This window comes from Pinus tabuliformis, chromosome 6, assembly GCF_031772625.1.
Source record: "Pinus tabuliformis cultivar Carrire ecotype Pingquan chromosome 6, CPIR1, whole genome shotgun sequence".
Lineage (NCBI taxonomy): Eukaryota > Viridiplantae > Streptophyta > Pinopsida > Pinales > Pinaceae > Pinus > Pinus tabuliformis.
Genome location: NC_142292.1, coordinates 1,429,696,547 through 1,429,711,169, shown reverse-complemented (window position 1 = coordinate 1,429,711,169; position 14,623 = coordinate 1,429,696,547).

Below are 14,623 nucleotides of genomic sequence, written 5' to 3'. Positions count from 1 at the left end.
CCTGCCAGGCCATCTAACACTTGATCTATGAAAGGAAAATGGAAATGGTCCTTCTTGGTGGCCTTGTTTAGTTCCCGATATTCTACAAAAATTCTCCACTTCCCATTTTATTTGGCACTAGCACCAAAGGAGAAACCCATTCGCTGTCAGAGATGGGGTAGATGAATCCTGCATCCAACAACTTTTGCGATTATTCTTTGATAATGTCCTTAAGGGCTAGATTCATCCTCCTCTAAGGCTGCCTGACTGGTTTACAATCTTCTTTAATGTAAATTTGATGAGTACAGACTGAAGGGTGGACTCCCTTCATCTCCTTATAGCTCCAAGAAAAAGCATAAAAATGGTTGTTCAATAAGCTACACAGTTCTTTCTCCTGAGAGGTGGATAGGGATGAGTTGATCTTCAAGGTTTTCTCTGGACCGAATTCCACATTCTTAACTCAGAGAGAGGTTGGATCAGCCACACAGAGATCAACTAAAGCATTGGCTTTGGTTTCTTCCACCAACTCTTCTAATGGCAACACGCTGGGGGGTGGATTCTGAATCAAGTTTTCAATAAGATCCTCCTAGGTTTGTGGACCCCCCATGGTAGCCTCTACTGTGCACAATGGTATGGAGTAGACTTCATCTTCGTCTTCCTCCTCCAACCAGGGAGGTAAGTCATGTTCTAGGAGAGGTTGGGTAGGAGGATATAGGAATAGCTATTTGGACATATGCCCATTCTTGATGGTCATGCTCCTAGCTCGATAACTGATGTAGGCATCTGCAGTAGCCAACCAAGGTCTTCCCAGGATGAGAGCATACCCAGTGAGCTTTGCCTTTGGCTGAAGAACCAGGAAGTCAACAGGGTACTCCCAAGAGTCAATAAATACCATTACATCTTCCACAATCCCCTCAGGGGTCACGATGGAGTGGTCTGCCAACTGCAGTACTGTTGGGGTCTTTCTTAGGGAACCCTGAAGGTTGAGTTTGAGCATAGTGTCCCTGGTCATCACGTTAATAGAAACCCATAGATCAATCAAGGTATGGTGGATTATGGTGACATTGATGTGGACATCGACTACAGGACTCCCAAGGTCCAGATATTTCGGACAGATTAACTGCCCCAACATTAGGTCAGATAGTTATCCTATGACATTGATAGTTGGGGCATCTCTCTTGTGCCTACCTGGGTGCCTGAAGCACTTCTCTTTGAGCAACTTGTTGTAGATTGGTACATCTTTTCTGGCTTGGAGAAGTGGTATTTTTACACATAACTGTTTTAGTTCTCCCAGAAGTTCAGTTTCTTCTAGGGTCGGTTGTGTGGTTCTAGTTAGTCTCTCAAGAAAGGGTGGAATGGTTTTTGGTTCACTTTCCTGTTTTTCTTCCTCATCCTCCTTAGGAGGAGGTTGGTTGTCTAAGAGAATCTTCCAAAATCGTAGGTTGATCTCCTAAATCTCCACAACATAGGTAGAGCATGTTGTTTCTCCGGTATAGACCTATTGGGCCTGTCTATTATTAGGGTTGGGGTTCGGTTGAGCAAGTATTTGGGGTTGTCCTGTAGGAGCAGGAGGTAATTGTTGTGGTTGAGCAGGTGGTGGAGGAAAAAGAGTGGGAGGAGAGTTGTATTGGGGCCTCCACCCATGATGAGGTGCATTCCACTGAGGTTGTGGCTGAGCATAAGAGTGAAACGAATGAGCAGCTAGTTGAGTATGATATTGAGATGGATACGACCAAGGAGGGGGTGTGGACCAAGAAGGATGAGTATGGGGGGCCCAAGAAGGCATGGAAGTTTCTTGATTAGGGTTGTAATGAGTCTGGGATGTCCCTTGCATTCCTTGCTAGTAAGATCTGGGTCCATATGGCCTCTTTTGGTTCATGAAATAGAGTGTTTCAGTGGCTCCTTCAGCTCCTTGGTACATATCTTTGAATCCAGGTAAGGAAGGGCACTGATTTGTAGGATGGTCTTCTTCATAGAAAAAACACACTTCTACAGAGTGCAATGGACATTTGTTCCTAGGATGATTTCTAGTGCACCTAGGACAAAATATGGCCAAAGCCCTCTTGGCTTCCTCTTGCTTCCTTTGGATCCAGAAGGTATCCATTTGCATGGCAAGAGTCTGCCTCATCTTGCTCTTGAAATCTTCCATCTAATTCACATGTTCATTTTTAAGGGATGAACTAGATAAGGGGGTACTGGCTAAAGGTTGACTTCCCCTACCTCTCTTTCTAGCTACCCTAGAATGGTTTCTAAACATAATCTTTATGTCATCATAAGGTAGTTGGTAGATGTCTCCCCTAGCCAGCAAATGGAGGGTATCTAGAAGGTCTTCAGGGACTCCTATGAGCAGAACCAACTTCAGAGATTTGGAGTCAAGTGTGCACCTGGCCCTTTTACAACTAAGTTGAAACCTCTCTTCATAGTCCTCTAAAGATTCATCACTTCCCATGGTCATTCGAAAGATTTATTCCTTAGTATCCTTTGACCTATAGTAGTCTTGGTACTTCTTGTTAAAGGCTTACTGCATCTGAGCCCAAGTTGTGATAATGTTTCCAGGTAACCCCATGAACTAGCGTAATGCTGCATCCTTGAGAGTAGAGGGAAATAGTTTCAACTTCTGCTTGTCTTCTGCATAGTCATAGGTTTCACAGAGAACAATAAACTCAAACAAGAAGGTATCAGGGTCTTCCATAGTAAACCCATGGAATTGCGGTAAGGCTGAGGGACTTATGTTTTTCATATTTCTGTCCCCATTGGTCTATTGGATAGAAAAGGCACCTTCTATTCTTTCCCCATTTCCTCTAACGTTTCTGTTTTCAGTCGTGGTCTCAGAAGGAATGGTCTCTTGCTCTTCTTCTATTATAGGATCTTCGTATATCTCTGGAGGTTCACCTATAGGTTCTTCTAGATCACTTCCACCAAAGAAGAGAGAAGGGTGACTTATTGATGTGGTGGGGGTGTTGGGTAGGGATTTTCCTGAATTGTCTCTGTTCCTACGAGGCATGAAAGGAAATTTCTTTTTGGGTGATTTTTGTGTTTCTTTTTCTGCTTGTACCTACAAAAACTAAAATGGATTGAACAACAAATTGCAACTAACAAAAATAAACCTTGCTGAAATGAAATTGCAGAATTGAAAGCAAAGCAGGAAATGCCTAATTTACGCTTGATGAAATGAAATTGCAGAATTGAGATGAAAGCAAAAAATGTCTAATTTACGCTTGCTGAAATGAAATTGCAGAATTGAAATGAAAGCAGGAAATGTCTAATTTATGCTTGCTGAAATGAAATTTCAAAAATTGAAATGAAAGCAGGAAATGTCTAACCTACTGGTGAGCTCCAGTATTGTAGCAATAATGCTACAACTCCTGGGGCTTCCTGTCTCTTAATTTTATCAACCCGGTAGTTCGTACAAACTTGGAAGCGATGGTGCTGTATGCACAAGTACTAGCCCTTGTCGCAGCTGTCACTTGGTCAGCTGGCACAAGTCCGCTAGGGCTTAAGCCAACTTCTATAGGCTCACAGAAGAAGCTTTATCAATGATGGATGAAAGTTAACTTCAAAGAAAGGCTACTCTACTTGACAAACTGAATCAAAAGCAACTTAAAGCATGTAAATCTATGAAACCCTAATTTAACTAGTCTATCCTCTATAATGCAAAGAATGTGGGTGCAACTCTTATGAATGCTGTCATTGCCTCTAACAAGTATGAATGCATGGGTCTAAGCTACTGGCATCATGAGAAATGTGTTTTTGTGTTTTTCCTTTAAGTGTGTGGAGTGATTGTGACCTTGGCCTAACTAGGGTTTGATTGTACAGGTGGGATGGAGATGGAAGGAAAGTGTGGGACAGGTTGGGGAGGCTTGGAGAGGTTCCTAAGGATCCTCAGCACCCATCCACAGAGGTCCCTCACGTTCAGAAGCTCAGCAACGAAGTGAATGGCCTCCTACAGGAAGGCTGCTGGGAATTCTACAAGATACTCTGTTTTCTACAGGATGGCTGTGCACGTCTACAGGATGGTTGGTCGTGGAGATTTTAGGAGTGGATGGAGTGGTGTGGGAGGCTAAGGGAGATGGAGATGGACCTAATGATGTCTTAGGAAATGGCAAGTCAGACGAAGGAAGGGTGCATGGAATGGGTTGATGTTTTGGAAGGGTGAAATCAACGAGAGTGAAGGAAATGGAGCGGTACGTGGAATGAGAGAGTTGGAGGGCAAGTGAGTGAGGTAGAGGATGAATAGAACTTGCAGGTGGATGGAGAAAACGACGAAGGAAGTGGCTTGAGAAAGAGCAGCGTAAATGAAACAAATGACCTGTGCATCAAAACAAGAGATTCATTAACCTATTATGCCATGAAACCTACAAATCCGAAATGGAAAACAAGAAATGAAACTAATGCGTGAGAGTGAAGTATGGATCAATGTCGAGAATATATGAATGGATTTTCAATAAAAACGTTCATGTGGCAACTTGCGTGGAGATGAAACGACTGTTGTTCTTTTTGGTGGCTGATCATGGTCTACACCCCAATCCCAACGGTGAGATGGCAGTGAGCCTTTTGCAACCTGTTTTTGATGGAGCTCCAAGAGATTTATTCTACCAACCTATCAAACTCGAATACTGAAAGAAAAGCATCTTACCAGTCCTATCTATGCTAATGAAAACAACTAAACCAACAAGCTGGAAATCCGAATTGCATAGGAAACTAAACAAACTCAAGTGCTGGAACTAATGGTAAATGCATTACAACACGGAGGAGGACTATGGCTCTCAGGTTGGGCCCTCACCTGAGAGCTATAGCTCCTTGAGAAAACTCAGAACTAACTCAAAAGTGGCCTTCTTTATTCATAATCTGATAACATGCCAAATTGGCTTACAAAAGAGAACGAAACTTGAGCTGTGCTCCAAAATTACAATAGTAATACGAGAGTTTCAACAACCTAACCAAGGCTAAGGCTTCTATACTTATACAAAACGATGCTCCAACAGATATCCATGATTCTAGGAGCTCGGCTGTTCAATCTATAGTTTAACTGTTGATCCTGTAGGATGGTCATAAATGCTGTTTCCTGTAGAGCAGTTTTGAACTGCTGTTCCTGTAGAACAGCTGGCCGTGTATTAAGCTCGGAGGGAGGCTGAAGTGGGCTCGGAGTTCTTGGTGAGGATCACGAGGAATGTCCCCCAAAACCGTGGACAACCTCTCCTTATGTCAGCAATGCCAACTCGTTGTCTCCTTGCCACCTTTTCGTTGTCTTTTGCTCCCTTTTAATGCCAAAACCTGGAATCACAATGCATTAGCTACGTGGATAAAGTGCCTATCCTTTCTCCTACAAACAACATGAATAAACTAAGAAGTGTATGCATAAACAATAAAAATGAATGGTTTGAGCAAGCAAAATAGGCCAAAAATGAGCCCAAATTGTACCAAAATTGGGGCTCATCATCACCCCCCAGCTGAACCATTTGCTCATCCTTGAGCAACCTTGCCCCTGCTCCTTGTCCTTGGCCGAGGACTCGGGACCGGAACAGGCTGTTTCTTTTCTGCTTTTGATGGTCTTGCCTTTTCTGCCCCTGATGGTGATGAGGGTGATGCTTCCTTCCCTTTTTCTATTTCCTTGAGTCGGGCTTCAGAAGGCGACTGGCCTATCTTTCGTGTCCAGGAAGTTGTTTTTGGGCTCCCTTTTTCGGGGGTAGCTGATTGTTTAGAGGGGGTTCTTGCAATGGGTGAAGTAGGTACATCCCCTGAAGTGGTATGGCCACTGGGTGAAGGCTGTGGCTTGCTTGGGGACATCCTCTTGCTTCTCGTGGCTTCAGGTGGCAGAGGGGTCTCCCTCTCCCTTTTCTCTTTCGGTTTTGGAGGAGTGCTGAGGACAGCCAGTGCCGCTGCTGCCTCCTTATCAAGGATGTCAGCCTTCTCTTTCTTGTGTTTTGCTTTCTCGGAGCTCCTTGTAGAGGGTCCCTCCTTTTTAAATTTCAGGCTTCCTGTGGAAGACCCTGCTTTGCCCGCTTCGGGGCCTCCTGTAGAAGATTCCTTCTTTGTCTTTAGGCTCTCTAGAGGAGGCTGTTTTTCAATGACCTTCGGGCCTCTTGTAGGAACCCCTCTTTCCAGCCTAATGATTCTTGTAGGAGCCCCTGTCTCTGTCTTCGGGCTTCCTGTAGAAGCCTGTTTCCCAGCAATTTCCGGGCTTCCTGTAGAAGCCTTGGTCGTTGCTCTTGGGCTTCCTGTAGAAGCATGCTCCTTACTGATCTTCGGGCTTCTTGTAGAAACCTTTGCCTTCGTTTTCGGGTTTCCTGTAGAAGCCTGAGTTTGCGTTTTCGGGCTTCCTGTAGAAGCCTGTGATTGCGTTCCTGCAGATGCAATTCTCACCACCTTCTCTTGCCTTGTTGCATGGCTTTTGCGTTTGGCTTTGACTGCAGAGGCTGACGAGGTGCTTGGGCTGGCAGGGGCCACCTCAGCTTTGACTGCCCTGCTCTTCAACCTCTATTCTCTTGCTGATAGGATGAGGGTGTCCTCTTTGACTTTGTCATCTTCTCCCTCCTCCTTCTTCTTTCGTTCCTTTTTCTGTGCTGGAGCCGGAACTTTTTGGCTTTTTCCTTTCTTACTCCCGGCTGCCGGCTCGTCTTCTTCTCCGTTAGAGGATTCCGCTTCTTCAAGCAACATTTTTATATTCCCCGTTCTTGATAAGTTCCTAAATGAATCCCAAGCGAGGGGAACTTTATATGAGCGGAGAGCATCCTCCACGAGGAGCTTGACTAGCCCATGGTGGGCTATCTGGTCCGGAATTCCGTCCTTGAGCTTGGTGGAACACTCCATTAAGGATTGTAGTAGAAAGTAAGGAATGCTCAACCTCTGTGCTGCAGGGAGGTCAATCTGGTGTCTTAGTTCATTAAGCAGCCTGAAGTGATACGCATATACAATGCTATATCGGCCCTCACAGGTGATATATTTCATAATTTGTAGACTGACTTCGTGCCATGGCGGCAATAGGCTTGCCCTTTTGACTCCATTTTTGTCTTCGGTGAATGACTCTTCCGGTGGGAAGAACTCCTTCTTTGCTTGCTGGCTCTGCTTCCGCTCTTCTTTGTCCCACGGCAGACCCATGGGCAACTCTGTAATCCGACTGATATGCTCGGGGGTGAGTTTGAGGCTGAGACCTCTGAAGGTTACCGTGGCCAACGTCTGTGATTTATGCTGCAGAGCCTGCAAAAATTCCTCGGCTACTTCCTCATCGTAGCCCTGTAGTTTATCACAGAAAGGCATCCATTGTGCTCTAGTGAAGAGCTCAACCACTGCTGGGTTTCTCCTTAATGCATTTGAATTAGTGGGCTCTCGCCTGATAAACCCGCCAGGCATGATGAACATAGTGTTTGTACCCGAGGTGGTGGATACACAGGAAATTCGGTCTTAAAGACAGAACATGCAATGAATTTTCAGACCACAGTGTGATTATACAGCTATCCTGTAGGAGCGATAGTATAGGCACGGCAAACCAAAATTTTTTTATGACCACACTGTGACTAATTGCCTTGCCACCTTTTAAAAAACCAATTACGGAAGGAGTTGTAGGGTTACCTCTTTTCTGCCACCTTTTTTTACGTGAAGACTTCACCTTCCTGTAGAGCCGCGTGCCTGTAGAAACTGCTTCCTGTAGGACGACGTTCCTGTAGGAGCAGTGTGCAGGCTTCGGGAAGAGCTTTTAGCTGGCTGGCGGTCGAGAGGTGCTTTACTAGCGTTCAGGTAGCCGAGAGCTCGGCGTGTCAACATGCAGAGGTAAGCAGAGGATCTACTCGAGTTTTGAAGTGAGGTTGATGGAGATACACGCTTAATCGAGCCGATTAGATTTTGAATCGGCGCAGCTCGTGGCGTGGGGGTGAGCTGTCCCCGCCGGACCGTTGGGTGACGTCACCCCTCATCCGCCTGCACATTCGTTTGTTGCCGCATTCATTCCCACAGATCTGCCGCGGCCCTTTTCGGTTAAACTTCACTTCTCGGTTGACGGGACTGATCTTCACGTGCTTGCTGCGTGTGTCTCTCGTCGTGGCTGCCACCTCATCCTCTGACTATCCCTTTACTAACCGACGTGGCCCATCACTGGCCTTTAGGCCGCTCAACCATTCACCTTTATGCCATGCAAAACAAATCGAAGTAATAATCATGCAGTTTGATGGAGAGAAGGATTAGAACACTTACCTGCGCGCGGTTGCACATGATTTCCAGATTTTTTTAGCGATGGATCCACCTGCCGCATGTGGCTGCACATTCCTGTAGGCTCGTGGTTACAGGATGCTGGCGATGGAGTGGATGGATCTGCGTTCATGCGCCCGTGTTTGATCTCAGATGGCGGTGCTGTGAACGGTCTTCACTTGAGCAGGTCGAACTGTTACAGGATCCCCGCGAGGGGTCTTGTCACCGTTCTTTCTTCTCGGGTGTATGCTGCATGCTGGCGGTTCTGGCTTCTCGATCATGATCCCAGTGCTTCTGATGTATCAAAATGGATGTGGTATGGTTCTCGGTGCTTAGTTTCTCTTTGACAGGTGCTTTCTCACGAGAACTGATTACTTTGGTGTGCTGCTGCAGGGATCTGGGTTGCATGGCGACGAGGGTGGTGGAGGACGATAATGGCAATGTTCAGGGGTGCCATCATTGACATGCATGCATTCAATCCACTCCTCAGTCGCTAGATCTTCATTTGAAACACATTTCGGCCATCGTAACCTTCTACAGGAAGTTTCCTGTAGAACACAGAGCTTCCTGTAGAAATTTGGCACTTTCCTGTAGAAGATCCACGTCTTCCTGTAGGAAGACTGTCTGTTCCTGTAGAAAAACTGTATCCTCCTGTAGAAGATCCAAAGCATGATAATAACTGCACATACCTTAAAAACATTACTGTTCTTGGAGGAGGTGCTGATGAAATCCTTTGCTAGCATGATGAAGGCCCCTGGCTTGGAGTGGAGAGGCTTCTTCTCCTCCATAGAACATCTGCATGCAAACCTTTTTATTGTGCTGATTGTTTTTTTCTCTTTTTTTTTTTTTTTTTTTTTTTTTTTTTTTCAGAAAGACAATAGGAGCGCCTCGATGAGGTTTTCACCCCCACTTCCTGCCTTGGGTGCCTCAGAGAGGTTTTCACCCAAGGATCTTTATTTTCCTCTTTTTTCTTGAAAGACAATAGGAGCGCCTCAATGAGGTTTTCACCCCTACTGCCTGCCTTGGGCGCCTCAGAGAGGTTTTCACCCAAGGATCTTTATTTTTCCCTTCTTTTTTTTTTTGTGTGTTTTAGATCCTTCAGGGTATGCCCAAAGTGGATGCAGAACCCTTCTCTATGACCAAAACAGATTTCTCCATAGTGTTGATAAACTCTTGTCTTGAGAGAGGTCTTCTATAGATCTTCAATCGGTGCCCATTTAAAAGCATGGGAATGGATTCCTCATCAATGGTTCGAATGAGGACAGATCCATTGTCATGGCACTGTTCCACCACATATGGTCCTAGCCATCTGGTTCTCAACTTCCCCTTGAAATCTTTGAATCTGGAATCATACAACAAAGCCCAATCTCCCGGCTGAAATTGCTTGTCATGGAGATGTTGGTCATGCCACACCTTCCTCTGAAGTTGAACCACCTCTGAGTGAAGGAGGGCCTGCATGCGGTGTTCATCCAGTCCATTCAGCTGCAATAGCCTTTCTTGCTGTGCATGGCTGAGATCTAGGTCCAGCTGAGCTGCCAACCTCAAAGTGTTATACTCAAATTCAATGGACAGCAAAGCTTTCTTCCCATAGACCAGCTCATAAGGTGTGAAACTGATGGTGGTCTTCCAAGTGGTGTTGTAAGCCCATGTGGCTTCAACTAGGCGATCTGCCCAGTCTTTTCTGCTGCTGTCTACCACTTTGGTCAAGATCCCTTCTAGAGCTCTATTGGTGACTTCCACCTGCCCATTGGCTTGAGGATGATAAGGGGTGGAAGTCCTATGCTTGATCTTGTGATGAGCCAATAGATCTTCAACCAAGTTAGAGGTGAACTGGCTCCCTTGATCGGTCACCAGCTCTCTTGGGTAGCCAAACTTGTAGAAGATGTTCTCTCTTAAGAACTCAACCACCTTTTCTTCAGTTGCTGCTTTGATTGCTTTAGTCTCTGCCCACTTTGTAAAGTAGTCAGTACACACTATGATGTAGGATCTTTGCCTCGAAGAGGGATTGATTGGGCCCACAAAGTCCATGCCCCACTTCTCAAATGGCTCGAGAGTCACTTGAGGTTGGAGAGGCATCTCATCCCTTTGGGTCAGTTTCCCCATTCTTTGGCATTGGTCACACTGGCTAACATATCTTCTGACATCTTGATGAAGTGTGGGCCAATAGTAGCCTGCCTGCAGGATCTTGAAGGCAGTTCTCTTTTCCGCAAAATGTCCTCCACAAGGCCCATCATGACAGGTGAGGAGAATGTCAAAGACTTCCTCCTCCCTTACACAACGCCTTAAGATCTGATCGGGGCCAAGCTTGAACAGGTTGCCCCCAATCCATGTAAATGAGGCACTCTTTCTGATGATTTTGCTCTTCTCTTTTGAAGAGAGGTGCAGAGGAAACTCAGCTGAAACGAGGTAGTTTGCTATGTCAGCAAACCATGGAGAGAGTACTGAGATAGCAAACAGATGCTCATCAGGCATCTGGTCATCCACCGTCCCATCTTCATCTGCAGACAAATCCAATCTAGACAAGAAGTCAGCAACAACATTTTCTTTTCCTGGTTTATCAACAATGGTTAGATCAAACTGCTGCAATAAAAGTAACCATCTAATAATACGAGCATTCACATCTGGTTTATTCATCAAGTATCTAATAGCAGCATGGTCAGTATGTACAAAAGTCTGGTAACCAGTAATGTAATGTCGGAACTTGTTCAGTGCATGAACCACAGCTAAGAATTCCTTCTCGGTTACAGTGTAATTCAGCTCTGCTTTCGACAAGTTTTTGCTAACGAAGTAAATGGCATATGGAAGTTTTTGCTCAACTTGTCCTAAGGCTGCACCTATGGCTTTGTTCGAGGCATCAGTGTGGATGTGGAAAGGTAGGGCCCAGTTTGGACCTCTTAGGATTGGAGCTGACACTAACTTGTCTTTTAATTCATTCAAACTCTGCTGACAATCGTCAGTCCAATTAAACTCCACATCTTTTGCCAACAAACCAAACAACGGTGAGGCTAACTTGCTGAAGTCTTTAATGAACCTCCGGTAGTATCCTGCTAATCCCAAGAAACTCCGGACATCCCTTACTTTTTGAGGAGGTGGAACCCTCTTGATGAGAGCAATTTTGTTAGGATCCACCTGCAATCCTTGAGAAGAAATGGTATGGCCTAGCACTGTCCCTTCAGTCATTAGGAATTCACATTTCTCAGGGCTAAGGGACAAGTTCATCTCGATGCACTTGGTTAGGACCTTTCCCAAGTTGGACAATGCTTCCTGGAAGTTGGCCCCATAAGGGGTAAAGTCATCCATGTAGATTTCCACTGCATCATGGACCAACTCCGAGAAGATGCTCAAGACAGCTCTCTGAAAAGTAGCAGGAGCATTGCATAGCCCAAAGGGAAGGACTCGGTAGGCAAAGGTACCCCAAGGACAAGTGAAGGTGGTCTTATCTTGGTCTTCCGGGCTGATTTGGATTTGATTGTACCCGCTGAACCCATCCAGCAAAGAGAAGAACTTCTTTCCTGCCAGTCCATCCAACACTTGATCTATGAAGGGTAGAGGGAAATGGTCCTTCTTGGTAGCTTTGTTCAGCTCCCGGTAATCTACACAGATCCTCCACTTCCCATTCTTCTTGGGAACCAACACCAGAGGGGACACCCATTCACTATCTGAGATGGGGTAAATGAATCCGGCGTCCAACAGGTTTTGCAATTCTTCCTTGACAATGTCCTTAAGGGCTGGATTCATTCTCCTCTGGGGTTGCCTAACTGGTTTACAATCCTCTTTGATGTATATATGATGGGTACAGACCGAGGGGTGGACTCCTTTCATCTCCTTATAGCTCCAAGCAAAAGCATCTAAGTGGCTGGCCAATAGGCTACACAACTCCTTCTCCTGGGAAGGAGACAGAGAGGAGCTGATCTTTAACGCTCTCTCAGGGCCGAACTCCACACTTTTGACTCTGGGAGTTACAGGGCTGGTTGTACAAAGGTCCACTAAGGGGCTAGCTTGGGTATCCTCCACCAACTTCTCTAAAGATAGTGCACTGGAAGGTGGATTCTGGATCAGGGTCTCAATTAAATCATCCTCGGTAGGAGAATTTCTTCTAGCGGTATCTAGGGTGCACAGAGGTGCAGAGTACACCTCGTCTTCCTCTCCGTCCTCCAACCAGAGTGGTAAATCATGCTCTAAAGAAGGTTGGGCAGGAGGGTATAGGACTAGCTGCTTGGACATGGGACAATTTTTGATGGCCATGTTCCCTGCCCGACAACTTATGTAAGCATCTGCAGTAGCTAACCAAGGCCTCCCCAAGATGAGAGGATATCCAGTAAGCTTGGCCTTTGGTTGCAGGACCAGGAAATCTGCAGGGTATTCCCAAGAATCAATTGAGACCAAGACATCCTCCACAATCCCTTCGGGAGTCACGGTGGAGCGATCTGCTAACTGTAGTACTGTCGAAGTCTTTCTCAAGGAACCCTGAAGATTGAGTTTAAGCATGGTATCCCTGGTCATCACATTGATGGCTGCCCCCAGATCAATCAAGGTGTGGGGGATAATGGTGCCATTGATGTGTACATCTACTACAGGACTTCCAGGATCTAGGTATTTTGGGCAGATGACTTGTCCTAGCATAAGGTCAGACAGTTGTCCTATGACGTTGATAGTTGAGGCATCTTTCTTCCGTCTGCCTGGGTGTTTGAAACACTTCTCCTTAATCAGCTTGTTATATATTGGCACATCCTTGATGGCTTGGAGAAGTGGGATTTTAACACACAACTGTTTGAGCTCACCCAAAAGCTCATCTTCTTTTGGGTTCGGTTGTGTGGTGGCAGTTAATCTCTCAGGAAAGGGTGGAGTAGGCTTTGGTTCACTCTCCTGATGGTTTTCCTCATCCTCTGGGGGAGGAGGTTGGCGATCTGGAAGAATCTTTCCAGATCTAAGATTGATTTCCTGGATCTCCACAGCATAGGTAGGGCACGAGGTCTCCCCAGTATATACCTGCTGAGCCTGTCTATTGTTGGGGTTCGGGTTCGGTTGAGCAGGCATCTGAGGTTGCCTTGGAGGAGCAGGAGGTAAAGGTTGAGGTTGAACTGGTGGTGGAGGCAAAATGGCGGGAGGAATGTTGTATTGGGGCCTCCACCCCGACTGAGGAGCACTCCATTGAGGTTGCGACTGGGTATGTGAGTGATATGGATGAGAAGTAGGTTGAGTAGGGTACTGAGGTGGATAAGACCATGGAGGAGGCATTGACCAGGAAGGATGAGCAGGGGGACCCCAGGAAGGAATGGGAGTCAAGTGGTTGGGGTTGTAATAAGCTTGAGATGCCCCTTGCATCCCCTGCTGATAAGGTCTAGATCCTTGAGGCCTCCTTTGGTTGATGAAGTAGAGAGGTTCAGTGGGGGCTTCAGTTCCCTGGTACATGGCTTTAAACCCAGGCAAGGTTGGACACTGATTTGTTGGGTGGTCCTCCTCACAAACGAAACACACTTCAACCGAATGCAATGGACATTCGTTCTTAGGGTGTCTTCTGGTGCACCTAGGGCAGAAGACAGCCAAGGCTCTCTCAGCTTCCTCTTTCTTTTGCTGGATCCTGAATGTGTCCAGCTGCATGGCAATGGTATGTCTCACCTCACTCTTAAGATCTTCTAATTGGTTTGTAAGCTCATGTTTGGAGAAAGGGACACCGGTGGAGAGGAGGTTTCCTCTACCTCGTTTTCTAGCTGCCCTGGAATGATTTCGAAACACAGTTTTGATGTCCTCATAAGGCAGTTGGTAAATGTCCCCCCCAGCTAACATGTGAAGGGTGTCTAGGAGATCTTCAGGGACTCCTCGGAGTAGAACCAACTTGAGGGATTCAGGGTCAAGTGTGCACCTGGCCCGTTTATAGCTAAGTTGGAACCTCTCCTCATAGTCCTCTAAAGACTCATCATTCCCCATGGTCATTCGAAAGATTTCTCCCTTGGTTTCCTTGGACCTACAATAATCCCTATACTTGGTATTGAAGGCTTGCTGCATCTGAGCCCAAGTGGTGATGCTATTCCCAGGTAATCCCATGAACCAACGTAGTGCTGCATCCTTGAGAGTGGAAGGGAAAAGCTTCAACTTTTGCTCATCCTCAGTATAGTCATAGGTTCGACAAAGGACAGCAAACTCAAACAAGAAGGTATCCGGATCCTCAGTGGTCAGTCCATGGAAGTGAGGCAAGGAAGAGGGGCTAATGTTTTTCATTTTCATATCCCCATTGGTTTCTCGGATGGGGAAAGCTCCTTCTATTCTCTCATCTTCTCTCCCATTATCAGCCATGGCTTCAGATGGAGTGGTTTCTAACTCTTCTTCGTCTATAGGGTCTTGGTATATCTCGGGATGTTCACCTATAGGTTCCTCTGGGTCACTGTCACCAAAGAAGAGAGAAGGGTGACTTAGTGATGTGGTGGGGGTGTTTGGTAGGAATTTGCCTGATCTATCTCGGTTC